At 37.4% G+C, this 17,645-nt stretch overlaps 1 long non-coding RNA gene across 1 annotated transcript in view; it reads right to left on the reverse strand.

Annotated features, from left to right (window-relative positions):
- The window catches only part of LOC137252638 (uncharacterized), a 590,797-nt gene that overhangs the window by 553,113 nt on the left and 20,039 nt on the right, over positions 1–17,645 (reverse strand). The window lies entirely within an intron of this gene.

Genomic DNA, 17,645 nt, shown 5'->3' on the forward strand with positions numbered 1-17,645 from the left:
CTGAATGACTCCATAGTGTTGCAAAAGTTGTCTAAACCATCAAACTGAAAAACGCTATCAGAAACCAGCCCCCAAACTCCCGCTTGCGCCACGCCAAAGATCCATCGCGGAAAATCTCTAAAACAATATCAAGTGCGCAGAAAAGTATGCAACGTTTAGTGCAAGATGGTCACAAGCAGTAATTGCCTCCGCTGTGGGCTTCCCCAAAGCTCCTGCCCCCGAATTCCATCTTTCGCTAACGGTAAAACTTCATCGCCTAAAATTTCTGAAACGATATCAAGTATATAGAAAAGTATGCAACATTAAGTGCAATATGGTCACAAGGAATAACCACCTAAGTCTACCTAAGTGTACCTTTGTTAGTGGAAGGTTATGAAACCTGCACATGATCTATGCATAAGCTGTTACTAAATTTTCTTCAAGACACAACGCTGCTAACACAGGAAGGACCAAAACTTTCTTTTCAAATAGTCGAACGACTATACCCTTTTCTTCCGACATAGTCCAAGTTTCCGACAGATACATCAGGAATAAAACAGGGAGAGGCTTACGAAGCAGATTTTTGTTAAGGCTAGTCGGTCCAAAATAACACCTACCGGCAAAAAAGATTCTCCCGTATTATCCTTGTCTGGCATTGTATCTGCTGTGAACACAGATAGATTATGTACTTTGGAGTTTCGGATTTATTGCAATCAAGCGTGACGCATCTGCAAAGACTCGAATTTGCTGACTATAACCATGATTAAAGCCAGCACTTGTTCTTGACCTCATTCATGCACTTTTTTAGGATCCTTGTCAAATGTTAGACATCTAGTAGACTAATTCGGTCCTGCATCGCATGATCGACCAGACCAAGTGATGTATATTCCAACGATTTTTTCGTAATCAATCTGAATCGTTGATCTATAGATCCTCAAGGGTATTGGTGTAGCATGCGGAACGCTTGGGTTGAGCCATAAGAGACTCTCCTAGCCAGAAGTATAAGTAGTTCTGAAAAAATGGTAATCTGAACCGAATGATTCTTTAGCAGCGTCAGCAAGGAATATTATATAAATCATTTCAGTTACTCTATTTCCACAAAGCGATAAACTGAAAAGAATGTGTGCTTGTTTGATGGACGAAACAGTTCAGATTCCTAAAGGATGAAGGCCTCAGCTCACGTCAGTGATACCACAATTAGCTGCCCTTACTGAGCCCCTCTGCTAGCAAACGCAACTTATTCCAACAAAAACTCTTACCTCCCTCGCAACAACCCAGCGGATTAGAATATACCCGCGGCAGGTATGCCTGTCGTAAGAGGCTACTAAAATACCAAATTGATGCAAGAGGTTGTGCAGTGCAACCATTTGAAGGGGTTTCCAGCGCAATATATAGCTTCATCAACCCAATTGTCAGTCTCACCTACCCGTGGCGAATCCTGTTTCTTTAACAGGCGAGGCTCTGGCGACCTCAATTTCCTCATGGATCTACGGGGTGGGAGGGCGGTATGGCCCAGAAGGTTTCATGTGGTCATACCAAATCGTTCCCGAGATGGTCGGGCTAGTACCTTAATGGTGCTTCTTACCGGAACGTACCGAATCTGCATCCGGTAAAGGACCATCAACATCGATAACACTCCCCAACGCTTTCGGGAAGTGGCCTCATCGCTACAACAACAAAAACATCCCTTGAAAAAAGGATGGAGCAATCAAAGTAAGATTCCACTAGTGCTTGGCTCAAACTTAGAGTTAGCATCCTCTACCTCTATTACATGAGGTTAATATCAGTTTTCATCAATTTCCTGCATGGTATATATTTAGAAGCGCATATATCCTTACAAACACATGAACACAACGGAAGAGCACAACAGAAACCGTTGTATTAGGGCGGTGATACAACAACACCCTTCGCGCGGTACAAACAACTAACGAGCATTTACAGCATCATTGATATTCGATCAAAAAACTCTGCATCAGATATATACGAAGCTATTGCGACAAGTGAAAAAAAAAAACACGGCACAAAACTCGAGTTTCTAGCGATTCGAAACAGTTGCATAGTAAGCTGGTATAGTTGACTGACTGTCCGTTCTCATGCTCACCTTGTTACAGACGGTCCACTTTCATTTCGCTATTCCACAAGTACTTGCTTATCGTTTGTTGGCAGGATTTATCGAAGAGGCAAGGAAAACTGTTTTTATACTCAGTTGAGCAGAGCTCACAGAGTATATTAAGTTTGATTGGATAACGGTTGGTTGTACATATATAAAGGAATCGAGATAGATATAGACTTCCATATATCAAAATAATCAGGATCGAAAAAAAATTTGATTGAGCCATGTCCGTCCGTCCGTCCGTTAACACGATAACTTGAGTAAATTTTGAGGTATCTTGATGAAATTTGGTATGTAGGTTCCTGAGCACTCATCTCAGATCGCTATTTAAAATGAACGATATCGGACTATAACCACGCCCACTTTTTCGATATCGAAAATTTCGAAAAACCGAAAAAGTGCGATAATTCATTACAAAAGACCGATAAATCGACGAAACTTGGTAGATGAGTTGAACTTATGACGCAAAATAGAAATTTAGTAAAATTTTGGACAAAGGGCGTGGCACCGCCCACTTTTAAAAGAAGGTAATTTAAAACTTTTGCAAGCTGTAATTTGGCAGTCGTTGAAGATATCATGATGAAATTTGGCAGGAGCATTACTCTTATTACCATATGTACGCTTATTAAAAATTAGCAAAATCGGAGAAGGACCACGCCCACTTTTAAAAAAAAAAATTTTTTAAAGTAAAATTTTAACAAAAAATTTAATATCTTTACAGTATATAAGTAAATTATGTCAAGATTCAACTCCAGTAATGATATGGTGCAACAAAATACAAAAATAAAAGAAAATTTAAAAATGGGAGTGGCTCCGCCCTTTTTCATTTAATTTGTCTAGGATACTTTTAACGCCATAAGTCGAACAAAAATTAACCAATCCTTTTGAAATTTGGTAGGGGCATAGATTTTATGGCATTAACTGTTTTCTGTGAAAATGGGCGAAATCGGTTGATGTCACGCCCAGTTTTTATACACAGTCGTCCGTCTGTCCTTCCGCATGGCCGTTAACACGATAACTTGAGCAAAAATCGATATATCTTTACTAAACTCAGTTCACGTACTTATCTGAACTCACTTTATCTTGGTATGAAAAATGAATGAAATCCGACTATGACCACGCCCACTTTTTCGATATCGAAAATTACGAAAAATGAAAAAAATGCCATAATTCTATACCAAATACGAAAAAAGGGATGAAATATGTTAAGGTAATTGGATTGTTTTATTGACGCGAAATATAACTTTAGAAAAAACTTTATAAAATGGTTGTGACACCTACCATATTAAGTAGAAGAAAATGAAAAAGTTCTGCAGGGCGAAATAAAAAACCCTTAAAATCTTGGCAGGTATTACATATATAAAGAAATTAGCGGTATCCAACAGATGACGTTCTGGGTCACCCTGGTCCACATTTTGGTCCATATTTGGAAAACGCCTTCACATATACAACTACCACCTTTCATTTGATACCCATATCGTACAAACATATTGTAGAGTCACCCCTGGTCCACCTTTATAGCGATATCTCGAAACGGCGTCCACCTATAGAACTAAGGCTCACTCCCTTTTAAAATACTCACTAACACCTTTCGTTTGATGCCCATATTGTGCAAACAAATTCTAGGGTCACCCCTGGTCCACCTTTATTGCGATACCTCGAAAATGCGTCCACCTATAGAACTAAGGCCCACTTCCTTTTAAAATACTCATTAACTCCTTTCGTTTGATACCCATATTGCACAAACGAATTCTAGAGTCACCCCTGGCCCACCTTTATGGCGATATCTCGAAACGGCGTCCACCTATAGAACTAAGGCTCACTCCCTTTTAAAATACTCACTACCACCTTTCGTTTGATGCCCATATTGTGCAAACAAATTCTAGGGTCACCCCTGGTCCACCTTTATGGCGATATCTCGAAACGGCGTCCACCTATAGAACTAAGGCTCACTCCCTTTTAAAATACTCACTAACACCTTTCATTTGATACCCATATCGTACAAACGCATTCTAGAGTCAACCCTGATCCACCTTTATGGCTATATCCCTAAATGGCGTCCACCTATAGAACTATGACCCACTCCCTCATAAAATACTCTTTAATGCCTTTCATTTGATACACATGTCATACAAACACATTCCAGGGTTTCTCTCGTTTCATTTTCCTACATGGTTATTTTCCCTTATGTTGTCACCATAACTCTCAACTGAGTATGTAATGTTCGGTTACACCCGAACTTAACCTTCCTTACTTGTTTTTTTTTTTTGTTCAATGTACGAACGAAAGTGATTAGAGTGAAAATTTTATAAAATGATCAGTGAATGTGTAAAATTGTGTAAAGTTGTGAACGATGTTTGCTAGTATTGTATTTAAGGTGGAAAGTAACGTAATGTGTATAGAGCAGGCTAAGTAGGCGATTCGACGTCTGAACATTTTATCTTTGAATGTAAACATATTTGCTTTCATTAAGATACCTCAAAATTTACTCAAGTTATCGTGTTCACGGACAGACGGACGGACATGGCTAAATTAATTTCTTTTTTCGCCCAGATCATTTTGATATATAGAAGTCTATATCTATCTCTACTAGTTTATGCCGTTACGGGGTACCGTTATGCGAACAAAATTAATATACTCTGTGAGCTCTGCTCAGCTGAGAATAAAAAGGAATTTGTTAGTGCAAGTGTGGGCGCAATATGCGGGAGTGACGGGAGGAAAATAAATGCAATGAAAAAACAAGTAAGGACGGGACTGTCTTCGGCTGTGCCGAAGGCTTCATACCTTTCATGAATGGGGCTGAACAATAATCTTATCCCGTTCGTAATGTCCAAATAATCGGATGTATAAGATAAGAAACATATAGTGAACAGATGTATATACCTAAACGATTTTTAAGATTAATATAAAATAAAAAATGGCAAAAAGCCGCTTATCTGAACGATCGGTTGTATGGGATATATATTATATATAGCTCCGATCAAAGCGATATTTTTAGAAAATCTTCTATGATATATAAGAATAACTATCACCAAGTCTAACGTTTTTATATTGGAAATTAAGGAAGAAATTGCCAAAAATCTAAAATCTTTCAGTTGTATGGGATATATATTATATATAGCTCCGATCGAAATGATTTTTTCATGAAATTTTCTATGATATATAAAAATAAATATCACCAAGTTTAACGTTTTTATATTGGAAACTAGCAGACCCGGGAGACGTTGTTCTTCCCTAAATTTGGCCTATCTGCATACATTTTAATAAGCTTTTTCCGTCTAACTCTGCCCTACCTCTCTACACTTTTTCCTAATCTTTTTATTCACTCCTCCCTCCGTCTTTTTCGATTCATCAACATCTTCGTCTCATTCCATCTCTTTCTCAGTCTCCTTCTCTCTTTTCTCTTCTATCAAGTTTTTCTCCTTCTTCTTCATCTCTTATTGCCAGTCCCAGAGGGTGGTATGTATTTTGTTCCAGTATCATTCCGAGTCTCAGTCCCAGTCCCACTCCGAGTCTTAGTCTCAATCCCAGTCCTAGTCCCTATCCCAGTCCCAATCCGTCTCTGGTATACTTCCCGGAAAAAAGCATCGTAAATACTAATATAGGCAAATTTATACACGAAATTTCAGGCAAATCGAATAGGACGTATGTAAATAGGTATGTGGATATTATTAATTCTTGTCTTTATTTCCGCTTCGCATGCATATTTATCAGTTTTGCCAGGTTGATGCGACTTAATCGAATATCACAATGAACTTTAGAACTCTCAGCAACAGCTTTCATTTGATATCCATAATACACACACATTCTAGGGGTATCCGGGTCCATGTGTTGGCCTATATCTGGAGACCCTAGTCACTCAGCGGTGTAAAACTTACTCTGTATTGTAGCACACATCACCAGCTTCAATTTGATACCCATAAAATAAAAACACATTCTAGGTGTATCCGGGTCCATATGTTGGCCCATATCTCGAGACCGTAGTCACCCAGTGGTGTAAAACTTACTCTGTATTATAGCATACATCAACAGCTTCAATTTGATACCCATAATATAAAAACACATTCTAGGTGTATCCGGGTCCAGGTTTTGGGCTATATCTCGAGACCCTAGCCTCCCAGTTGTATGCAAATTATCCTGTACTATAGCACTCATTTGACATCCATATTGTATAAACACATTCTAGGGGTATACAGGTCCACGTTTTGGGCTATATCCCGAGATCCTAGTCACCCAGGGGTATGAAAATTATCCTGTACTATAGCACTCATCAACAGCTTTCATTTGATATCCATATTGTATAAACACATTCTAGAGGTACCCGGGTCCACGTTCCACAATTAGAAATCTAATTGACTTCTGCTAATGCAATTAGATATTCAATTGGCTCGAATTAGAATCAATTATTTTGATAAAGATAAATTTTTTTCAAAGAATGATTGAAGTGAACGAATAATGATGTAAATAAATATAAATAATTGATTCTAATTCGAGCTAATTGAATATCTAATTGGATTAGCAGAAGTCAATTAGATTTCTAATTGCAAAGGTAAACCAATTTTTTTTGCTAATGGCAACTAATTGCAATTAGATTTACCATTAGAAAAAAAATTTCAATTATCTAATGGGAATTAGTTTAACTATTTCTAATTGTTTAATGAATTAGAGAATATAAACCAATTGCATCAATTGCTAATTCTAATTGGAATTTAACATGTATGGATATAGCTATATATAGCTCCGATCAAAGTGATTTTTTCAGCATAACTTCTGTGATATATTAGAATATATATCACCGAGTTTCACGTTTATACTTTCTAAATTGCTACAGGAATGACCAAAGTCGTCTTATCTGAACAATCGGTTGTATGGGAGTTATATGTTATAGTAGTCCGATCCTACCGGATCCGACAAATGTCTAATATAATACAAAAATACATCCTTGTACCAAATTACATTGAGATATCTCAAAGTTTGAGGGACTAGTTTGCGTTCAAACAGACAGACGGACGGACAGACGGACATGGCTATATCAACTCAGGTCGTCGCCCTGATCAATTCGGTATACTTAATGGTGAGTCTATCTTCTATATTTCTCAACGTTACAAACATCGGACCAAAGTTAATATACCATTTAATGTTCATGAAAGGTATAATAAGAAGAGGGGAGAGGAAAACTAGAAATGAGAATCCAATACTGAAACGGGAACAGGAAACAAAGTCGGGTGACGTGTTAAAGGTTTGTTATCGAAGTGTTAACGGCTTGCTATCGATAAGAACTGCTTTCGATGAGTTGTAGGATTGCTATTGTCGGGTTATGGGTTTGCAATTCATTTATTTTCAACGAGTTATCAGTTTTTTTTTCCGATTTATTATCGGTATCGATTTTCTATCGAAGTTTTTTAAATTGTTATCGACAAACACGATATCAATGAGTTATCAGCTTATATCGAATGATTTCATACCGATAAGTTGCGTTATTTTAATAAAAATTTATCGGTTTTTATCGAAATTGTATCGAAATTATATCGAATTGTTCTGGGAAAAAATTTGCTATTGGAGTGTTAACGAATTATTAGCAAGGAGTTTCCGGCATGTTATCGATTTGTTATCGTTATCAAGGAGGTACCGGTGTGTTATTGACAAGCTATCGATACCGAAAAGACTTTAAAAAAATCCCTAACTGATCAATACGAATCCCGAAGAAGTTAAATAAAAAAGCCGAAAACTTGTATTATTTCCATAATAGCCTGTTTAAATTAAATTTTGTACGGTTCTCTCGAAATATTTTGCTGTCCTGAAAATAAAAATTTTGCCAAAAAATATTTGCAATAAAAATCACTTTACTTTCATTGAGGTATGCATTTTACCAATGATGAGCATAACGGGGTCCCTGAAAATTATCCCGACAGCAGCATTGTATGCCATTTCGCACATATCAACTGTAGACCTGGTGGCCAAGAATATAGCGCTAACAACTGCAACTGAGGTCAATGCCTCGGGGCAGCTTTGGGCAGAACATACGGCCATAGTGGTATAGTGTCATCAATTACAAGACGAACAGACTAACTTATCCCTTTGAAAGGGGCTCTTAGAGCCACTAAATAGGTGAATGGCGCAAGGGTGCCTAAATGCCAAAAGAGGCAAAATACGTGTACAACGATGAATCCAAAGTAATGGAAGGAATAGGGCTTGCACTATAATGTGCTGATCTAGAAATAAACAGATCCCACAAGCCGCCAGATCACTGTAGTGATTAGTAGCCGTAACCAAAGCAATAGAAACACTGGAAGAAAAAAGGTTAAGCCGTAGCCGCGTCAATTTTTACATTAACAGCCAAGCAGCTAGGAAATAAGCTCATATAGCACAACGTCTAAAAGTGTGTTATAGACTAAACAATCCCTCGAAAGAATCGAGATAGGAAGAATATTTATCTATATTGAGTCCTTGAGCATATGTGTATAGATAGGAATGAAAAACCGGATAAACTAGCTAAACAGCACCCTCGAAGCTTGTAACGTAAACGTCCCAATAAGCTTGGGTGACATTAGGAGAAGACGAATTGCACATGAATTACCAAGCAGATAATGTTTGGACGCAAGCGTGGGGCTGCAAAGTCTCGAAGGTCATATGCCGGTCTTACAACCTTAGACGAACAAAGTTACTCTTTTCATTGAAAAAAGAGGGCTGTAGGCTTATGACGGATATTCTGACTGGACGCTGTCATCTACAATGACATGCTCTTAATCCCTTAACCCCCAAAACCTTCGGGGAATGTCTTTGTTGCTACAACAACAAAAACAACATACAGCTATCAGATCTCGAAGCAACAAGTAGCAAAGTTCATAGAAAGCTTCTAGTAACTGCAAAGAGGACGGAGTTAGTTTGTAACGCAGGTTCTGGTTTTTGATCGAGTTTTTCAGTTTGGTCGTTAAACAAACTTCTGGTATTACTATGGACTCATTTAGTCTATGTACCGTGCTCACGGATCAGCCAGTTGACCTTATATATTTCATATACAGCTGGGTATATAATGTTCGGTTTCTTGGAACTCACAAAACTCACGAGAGAGCTGTTAATGGTTCTATAATATGCACAGTAGGGGTGTAGTGGTATTGTGAATAAATTGAAGGTCATCGCCTTTGACAACACAATCTGGGTAAAAATGGAGGCTAAGACATTTCGATCTTTCTGCTCATATATGTAGTTGTGTGTTTGTTCAAAAATATGTCTTAATATTCAATAATAATTAAATTGTCAATATCATAAACATTCATTGATTAAAAATAATCATTAAATTTTATAAGAATTCAAAGACCTTTTATTGGTTTTGTATTTAATATCTATGTACAAGTATATGTGTGATTATAATTGCACAATAAAAAATTTGTATCGTATCTACAAAACCAATCAATCTTATTCACATAATTTTTATTTTTATTGCCAATTGAAAGGTGAAGTGTTTTGTAATATAAAACCCATAAACCGACTTTAAGTATGCAATGCAATATTCATATAAACATTGAAGGCTGGTGGTCAATACAAAAACAGATTTTCACATAAATCAGTATTACATAATAAATATTAAATATTACAGTAATAATTGCCGTTATAAATATAATGCTTCGACTTGACTGACTTATTTCGATTTGGTTACAACTTAAATTTTGGTGTGGAATAAGTTTTTAAATGACTGAATTTGTTGAACTCATTTGACTTTAGAATTCAGGGCAAGATATCTACGGATAATGCTTAATTGATAGTTTGCCTAAGCAATATGTTTTCTCTTATGGAAAACAGTTTACCCTCATGTCGCCAGAATCAACATGACGACATATTATTCAGAACAGCCATTAGTGTAAAGGCCAGAGCTCAGAAAGCGTCGATTGCGTAGTTTCTGCTCAGCCATTGGTAGTTACTTAGGCACAAGACAATGGTGGAACTCACCCACTTGCAGTCTGTAATGAACAGATAGTCTTAATGAAAACTTAGCTAGCACATGGTAGTGCGTACAAGCCTGATTCACAAATATTACACGTCTCACTGCTCAGTAGGTTTGCACCAGGTCAAATTTGATAGCACCGTAAACTTTTAAAGCTTCGCGTGAAGCTGATTTCTTCTTCTTTTCCTATCTCTCGCCTCCCTGTTCCTTCTATCTCTCCATTCGTCCGTTTTAACTTTTACTCTTTCGCTCTTCGTTTTTCATATTTATTTGTCTACTTCTCTCATTTAAAGAATTGGCAAATACTAGAAGCTTCCTAGGACTTAAGCCACTTGCTGCTTCTGGTATCACTTCTAATAGCTGGAGTCTTAGCCTGGCAAGCGCAGGGCACGAGCACATAACGTACTCGATTGTTTCCTCCTCCAACCCGCACTTCCTACATCTGCTATCACTGACCAAACCTAATTTAAAGGCACGTGACGCCAGATGGCAGTGTCTAGTCAGAATATCCGTCATGCGTCTACAGTCCTCTCTTTTTAATGGTAGAAGCAACTTTGTTAGTCTAAGGTTGTAAGACCTACACATAATATTCGACACTTTACAGCCCCGCCCTTGAACCCACGCCTTTCCCGCTTGGTCGATCATGTGCACCTCTCGCCTTCGCTTAATTTCGCCCAGTCTAATTGGGACGTCTACGGAGCAAGCTTCAGGGGATGCGCCCTTTTTAGCTAGTTCATCTAGTTTTTCATTCCCATCTATTCCCATATGCCCTGGGACCCAATATAGATGTATGCTTCTCCCTGTCCCTATTCTGTCCAGAGACTGCTTACACTCTAATATGCATTTATATGCTATGCTATGCGAGATTATTGCCTTACTTGCTGCTTGACTGTCAATATAAAAGTTAACATGGTTGCGGCTTAAGCTATTATCTTCCAGTGTTTCTACTGGTTTGGTTGCGGCTAATATTTCCGCTTGGAAAACGCTACAGTAATCCGGCAGCCTGTAGGATCTGTTTATCCGGATCAGCTCAGTATACCGTAGACCCTACTATGTCCACTACTTTGAAACCATCTGTGTACACATGTATCGCCTCGTCCGCCATTTGAGCACCCTTGCGCCAACCGTCCACCTCTATTGTGCCCTTAGTGTGTTGATCTTGTGATTGATGACGCTATGTTTGAAGAGTATTATTCCGAAATTTTTGTGCTGAATTTTCCACACAAATTGGGGCAGCCATTACATACATAAATGACCAAACCAAATTGGTTTAAATATTAGAATTATATCGGTTTTCGTGACAATGAGTGCGCGTTTCAATTTTAAACCAGAGAAGTTTACGCACACGACGAGCTCAACAGCAGCACTGCACGCCCTCTTGATCCTGGTCCCTCGATATGAGATGTTACAGTCTAGTTTCATTCATACTTTTGAATACTAACAATTCAATTCTCAGATATAACCCTCCCACCCTCGCTGAGGACTCTCCGGGACTTGAATCGCGTCACTCCAGTTCTGGTTTTAGTATCCTGTAGAGATGCAGCTCACCTGCAAGAACTCCTTCGCTTCAGCGACAAGAGGCAGATCATGGACCATTGCATTTCTCTATATATAAGGGTATCCTTGCAGCCAAATAAAAATAGGAATTCGCCTACTAACTTAGCTCATTTTTTTGACCAAAAATGGAGAAAATAGCATAATCGCAAAAATAGCAAAATGGCATAAATTAAATATTGTGGCGAATATTAGCATCACTATTCTGTTAGTAAATAATCACAACAACAAAAACAGCAAGCAGCCACACTTACGCACATGTACACATACAAAGCGATGAAGATTATTTCACACACATAAACAGCGGCTTAAAGCAAAGAAATTATCTCACATACACATATGTAGACATCAGCTAAGTGCAAAAGTTGTTACTCACAAATACACACGCATATAGCTAAATTACTAAGCAGGAGATACAACAGTTCTAGAAGGTGAAACGCCTAGACCTTAGGAGAAATATACGGACGAGGCAACAGAGAGTATAAAAGCAGCGCAGTTTGATTTAAACACGTTATTAGTTGTGAAGTAAAATTGTGAAGTACTACCCCCAAAGTAGTCTAAATAAAGACCATTTTGCAATACTGAATATTGGAGTTATCTATTCGACAGTTCAGCGATTCGAACGTTAGCTGAAGGTGCAAAATAATAGGAATCCCCCAAATTTCGTTACAATATCATTCATGCATGCATTTGTATATGGGCAAATCCCAAAAACTTTTACTTTTTTGGATACTCGGGTTATTCACACGGGAAAAACTTAAGGCCAGAAAAAAGTACAAGGACATTAAGTTTGACCTTTTGACTATCCGGTCTGATGATTTTAAAAATCAAGAAAGTTAATAGTAAGTTTTTGCAGAACTTCGAAACGTAAAAAACGTCGATTTTTACACTTTTTCAAGCGATACCCTTGATTTTCTTTACGATAAAATTTTGAGGCATCGCTGAAACGCTATGGAATTTGAACTGAAACTGTTGTTTTGAGACGGAGATTCTAAAAGTATGAGCACAATTAATGTACCCCTCCAATACTCAAAACTATCATCAGTCAAAGTAGCGATACTTTTTTTTGTCATTTTCAATATTGACAGTTTTTTGCTTATAGCTTTTTGAGGCAACTGAGTATTGAAATTTGGATTATGCACGATAAAAGCCTATCAGGGATTTAAAATACCTGGGGCTTCAAATTCGATGTGCCCCTTTCAGTTTTGAAGGTAGAGGCAGAAAAGTGGAAGCACTTGGTTGCGTAAATTTTTTTCAGGAGCATATTTTTTTGTGGGCACAGCTACAATTTTACTTTTATCTCTTCATACCCGTTTGTTAATTTTTTCTCTACACCACATTAGTATACCATCAATTGCCTCATGGTGGAATATTCACGCAAGGAAAGTTATTGATGTCTGTACATGGGGCAAATATACGAAATTTCCGACAAAAATTGGCAATCGTCAAAAAGTGCAGAAAAAAAATTTTTTTTTTTTTTTGTAAACCAGGTTTTAATTAAAAGTAAATGAAAAGAAACACAAATTTGGTACAAAGATTTAAAAAAAAAAAAATAAAAATTGTCTACACTTTTTGACGATTGCCAATTTTTTTCGGAAATTTCGTATATTTGCCCCATGTACAGACATCAATAACTTTCCTTGCGTGAATATTCCACGATGAGGCAATTGATGGTATACTACTGTGGTGTAGAGAAAAAATTAACAAACGGATATGATATATTTGAAGGGTACCCGGTTTCATATTTTTGCCGATTTCTCTAAAACCGGGTTTCGGGTACCAACAAAATTTTACGTAAATATACCCCACATAGATATGTGCATCCTGATAAAATTTCAACACAATCGGTTAAGAAGTGTTTAAATAAGTAAAAAAAATTTAAGGTTTTCCGGGTTTATATTTTTATCAATATCTCCTAAACCGGGTCTCGGGTATTAAAACTTCTTTACCTAAACATACTTCGTTCACATATCTATATGTTTTTAAAGTTTAAAAAGAATCGGTAGACAGGTTTTTAAATAAATGTGTTGCAAACTTTGCAATAAAAAATATTTGGCGGTTATTCGGTTTTATATATTTACCGATATCTACAAAACCGGGTGTCGTGTATCAAAAAAATTTTACATAGCTAACAGCTGTATATATCTCCATATTTTGTTAAAATTTCGATATAATCGGTAAAGAAGTGTTGAAATAAATATATATTTAACATTGCTACCTCAATCTATATATATTTTGCTCGATCTTTTGACTATATCTTTTTGAGGCATTATGTGAGACGAGTAACGGCGATGCACTATAGCTCCAATTTACCCCTCAATGTTCCTAACAAAAAGATATTTGCGTGATAACATGTTTAAAAAAAAATTTTTTTCTCCAAAAAAACCAAAGTTTGGCTGATTTCCCCATATGTACTATTAGGTCGGATAACGCTCCATTAAAAATGCAGTCATCTGAATGGTTGTTTTCAAATATTAATCGTCCTTTTGTTATAATTTAATTATTTGTATAATTTAATTTACATTTAAAAGAAAAGCTAATTCAAGTGTTTTTGTTCATGTAGTCGATTTCGCATACACAATACCTTGACTAAGCCACAGGCAAGGAATAGCAGCGCAACCACCAGCACATTCATGCCGTTTTAACTGTTTTATTCATTGCGCTATTTTGAAAATCCTTTAAAAAGTTTTCTTATGCTAAACGCATACCTTTCAAAACCAAAACACACACCACAAAATTGAAGACAGGTGTGTAGTGAAATTAGAATGAATGTGCCATGCCGCCTTATAGAGAGCAAAAGCATTTGGAACAAAACAAGAGTCTACTCATTAGGCCGGGTCGATTTGTGTGGAGGCAAAAAAATCGCCGACTGCTCTGTGAAAATCAAATTCTAGGGATCAAAATAAGAAACTTTGCCGAAGGAACCATACCTCTAAAACGAATACTGATGTCCCCCCCTTTGGGTCGAACTTTTGGGTAGGGGCAATTTCAATTCTACCTGCTGTGTGTTGCGGTGGCTTAAAAAAACAACACAAGCAATTTTACGATCTGCAATTGTGTCACAGTGATACCTTCATTTTTTAAAACGGTTGAATACGATTTTCACAGAGCAATGAGCGATTTTTAAATCGACCCGCCCTACTACTCATAGTTTGTTTATATTCAAGAACTTATACACAATATAGGGGAGGGAAGTGTTTCTGTTGTCCAAAGTTGTATGCTAGCTGTATTTGATAATGAAGAAGGAGTAAGTATGCAAATTTTGTGAGGATAAGTAAGGTGGTCCGGCTTTTTTACCTTTACCCTGCAAAAACTTTGCTTAGTTTAAATTCCTTTATTGTTTAGCATTTAATCCTATTGTCCGTTATTGTAAAGGCGTTCATATGCATACATATATATGCATGTGCAGTGCATACATATACATATACATATACATATGTATATATTAAGAACAGAGCTGTTTTTGTTTGCATAAATTATTAGGGGGATTCATGTAACCGTATAAATAATGCCTTATAAAGTGTGTAAACGTATAAATTTATCTAGTGCGTAAACGAGCTGTCAAATTTTGTATGACAAATCATTTACACAATTTGTGTGAATTTACGCGCACATTTCATTGTGTAAACGCGGTAAACTCAAAGGAATGCAATCTTGCAGACATTACAGCAGGCATTTTCATCAGAAATCTCCAACATCAGCAAGTTTTAGTTTTGATTTTTCACTTAATCTTGGCATTTTTTAATTTATATGACAATCAAAAAAATTTTGTTTGGCAATAATACAGCTGATAAACAATCAAGTTTATCAAGAGTATTACTGGGTGCGTTCATATAACAGCGCGTGTAAATGGATATAATTTTACATCTTATAAGTTTATATGCTTTCATGAGTCCCCCTATTATTTTTTTTCTTTTGTTGGCGTTGTTGTGTATTTTGGCTGCTTATTCTTTGAATTTTGTGCCCTTAACCGAACTATGGCAATTAATATATGTATACATATATACTTAGTTGTAGTTGTTACAATATACATATGATAGTTATTATTAAAAGTTTCAAGTTTGATCCGATTTTCTAACATATATCTCAATTTTCATATAGAAAGTACATAGGGTTCATTGTTTTCATTTATTAGCACGCTTATTGCCATCATCCGGTGGCAAAGATCCTGAGCCAGATAAATAATTTTGCATGTAAATGCAACAACAACGATTTGAGCCAGATAAATCCAGATAGAAGTCTGTTTCAATTTGTGAGCCAGATAATTTGTTAATTACTTCTTTTTAGTTTGGCAACGCTGCCTTTAATAAACCTACTTTTTCAAAAATAGATGTCGCTGCTTAGCCTTTCGCCGTATGAGTTAAATGAAAAACAGCGGCGACATCTGCCTATCACATTTCGCGTGTGCGAAAATATCACGACAACTGCTTCTCAAGTCTCTCCATGATCCAGAGCATTCCCGTGAGAATTGAGCGTGAGCCGGAGCTGTAAAACTCACTGGAAGACGGCATATATTAGCTTCACTTGTATGTATGTATAACAAGCCAAAAATTGTTACTTATACGCACAGGTACCCGTCTTTTAAACGTCCTTATTTTTGCGCTACAAACATGCTGATTGAAATCTTTGTATGGACGTAAGTTAGCCCAGTCAAGTAGATAGATAACTGCGTAGAGATGGCTTTGGAATATTAGGTCTACGCCTCAGAATATTGTTAAATATTTCTGAGACTTCCAACAACGTCTCTAAACGGGCTGATCATGGATTGTCTTAATTGCATTGACGTACACACAGCACATAGTTAGATGGATCGGCTGCATGCTACATTGCAGGAAGATTACATCGCAATAGGGACTTATAGGACCAACAGTTTAGAGGAAAACGGCACACCGCGTTGTGTTCTCACTTTTACTTTGGACGCTGGTTATCAACCAACTGCTCAGACGGTTGTAAGAAGGAACCCGTAAACTTAAGGCGTGCGCAAAGAATGGTACAGTGGTCATAAGTGGAAAATTCATTTCATCAGTTAGCTATTTTATGGACCGAGTGCTTCGAGGAATATATACCTTGGCATCTAATGTCGTGTTGAGTGCCAACACGCTGAATACGGCTGTGGTCTTGTTTACTCAGAGGCATAAGATCCCGAATTGTACTAAGCCTAAGCTAGGAGAGGTCATCCTAATGGAGAAGTAAGTAAGTTTTCGTGGAAGCTCAACGTGAGGAGGAGAAGAAGGCGTCGGAGGCACTTTATGCATTTGTAAGAATTCTGGGGTGTACTGGATATTTACAGCGATTGCTAAAACTATCCCAAACTATGGGACCTTGTTTAGTGGACAGACACACAAAAAATAACTTACCTCAAAAAGGTAGACGGGGTATGAGGGCTATTAAGGCTTAACATAACTAGAGCCTTGAAAAAAAACCCAAAGGCTGCACTGTATATCATTTTCCACACCCTACCTGTAGACATGGTGGCGAGGTACATAAAACTAGCAACTGTAACGATACCTAATGCCTCGGTACAACTTGAGTACATACGAACTGACTACCTATTCCCTGTTGGACAAGAAAACACTACGTGTTCCCGTAGCTGCGCATCGATGGGGCACAATTCAGATGGAAAGTTGGCGCAAGAGCGCTTGAATGGCAGACGAAGCGATGCACGTGGACATCGATGAATCCAAAGTAATTTACGGGGTAAGGTGAACGATATACTGTGAAGAAATAAACAGATTCTGTAAGCTGCCAGGCCGCTGTGGTATTTTTCAGGCGGCAGTAAAAGCCGTAACTAAAGTAGTAGAACACTAGAGGAAAGCCGCTTATATTGATATACAAGCGGCAATTAATTAATCTCACATGGCAAAACACCGAAAATTGCTATAGGAAGAAATATACATCAATATGGGATCAACCCTAAGTATATGGGATTACATGGAAATGAAAAAGCGGATAAGCTAGCTAAAAAGGGCGTATGCTCGAAGCTTGTGCCACAGACGCCCAAATCAAATTGGGCAAGATTAAAGGAACGCGGAGTTGCATACTATCGACCAGGCAGGA

This window comes from Eurosta solidaginis, chromosome 5 (assembly GCF_040869045.1).
Source record: "Eurosta solidaginis isolate ZX-2024a chromosome 5, ASM4086904v1, whole genome shotgun sequence".
Lineage (NCBI taxonomy): Eukaryota > Metazoa > Arthropoda > Insecta > Diptera > Tephritidae > Eurosta > Eurosta solidaginis.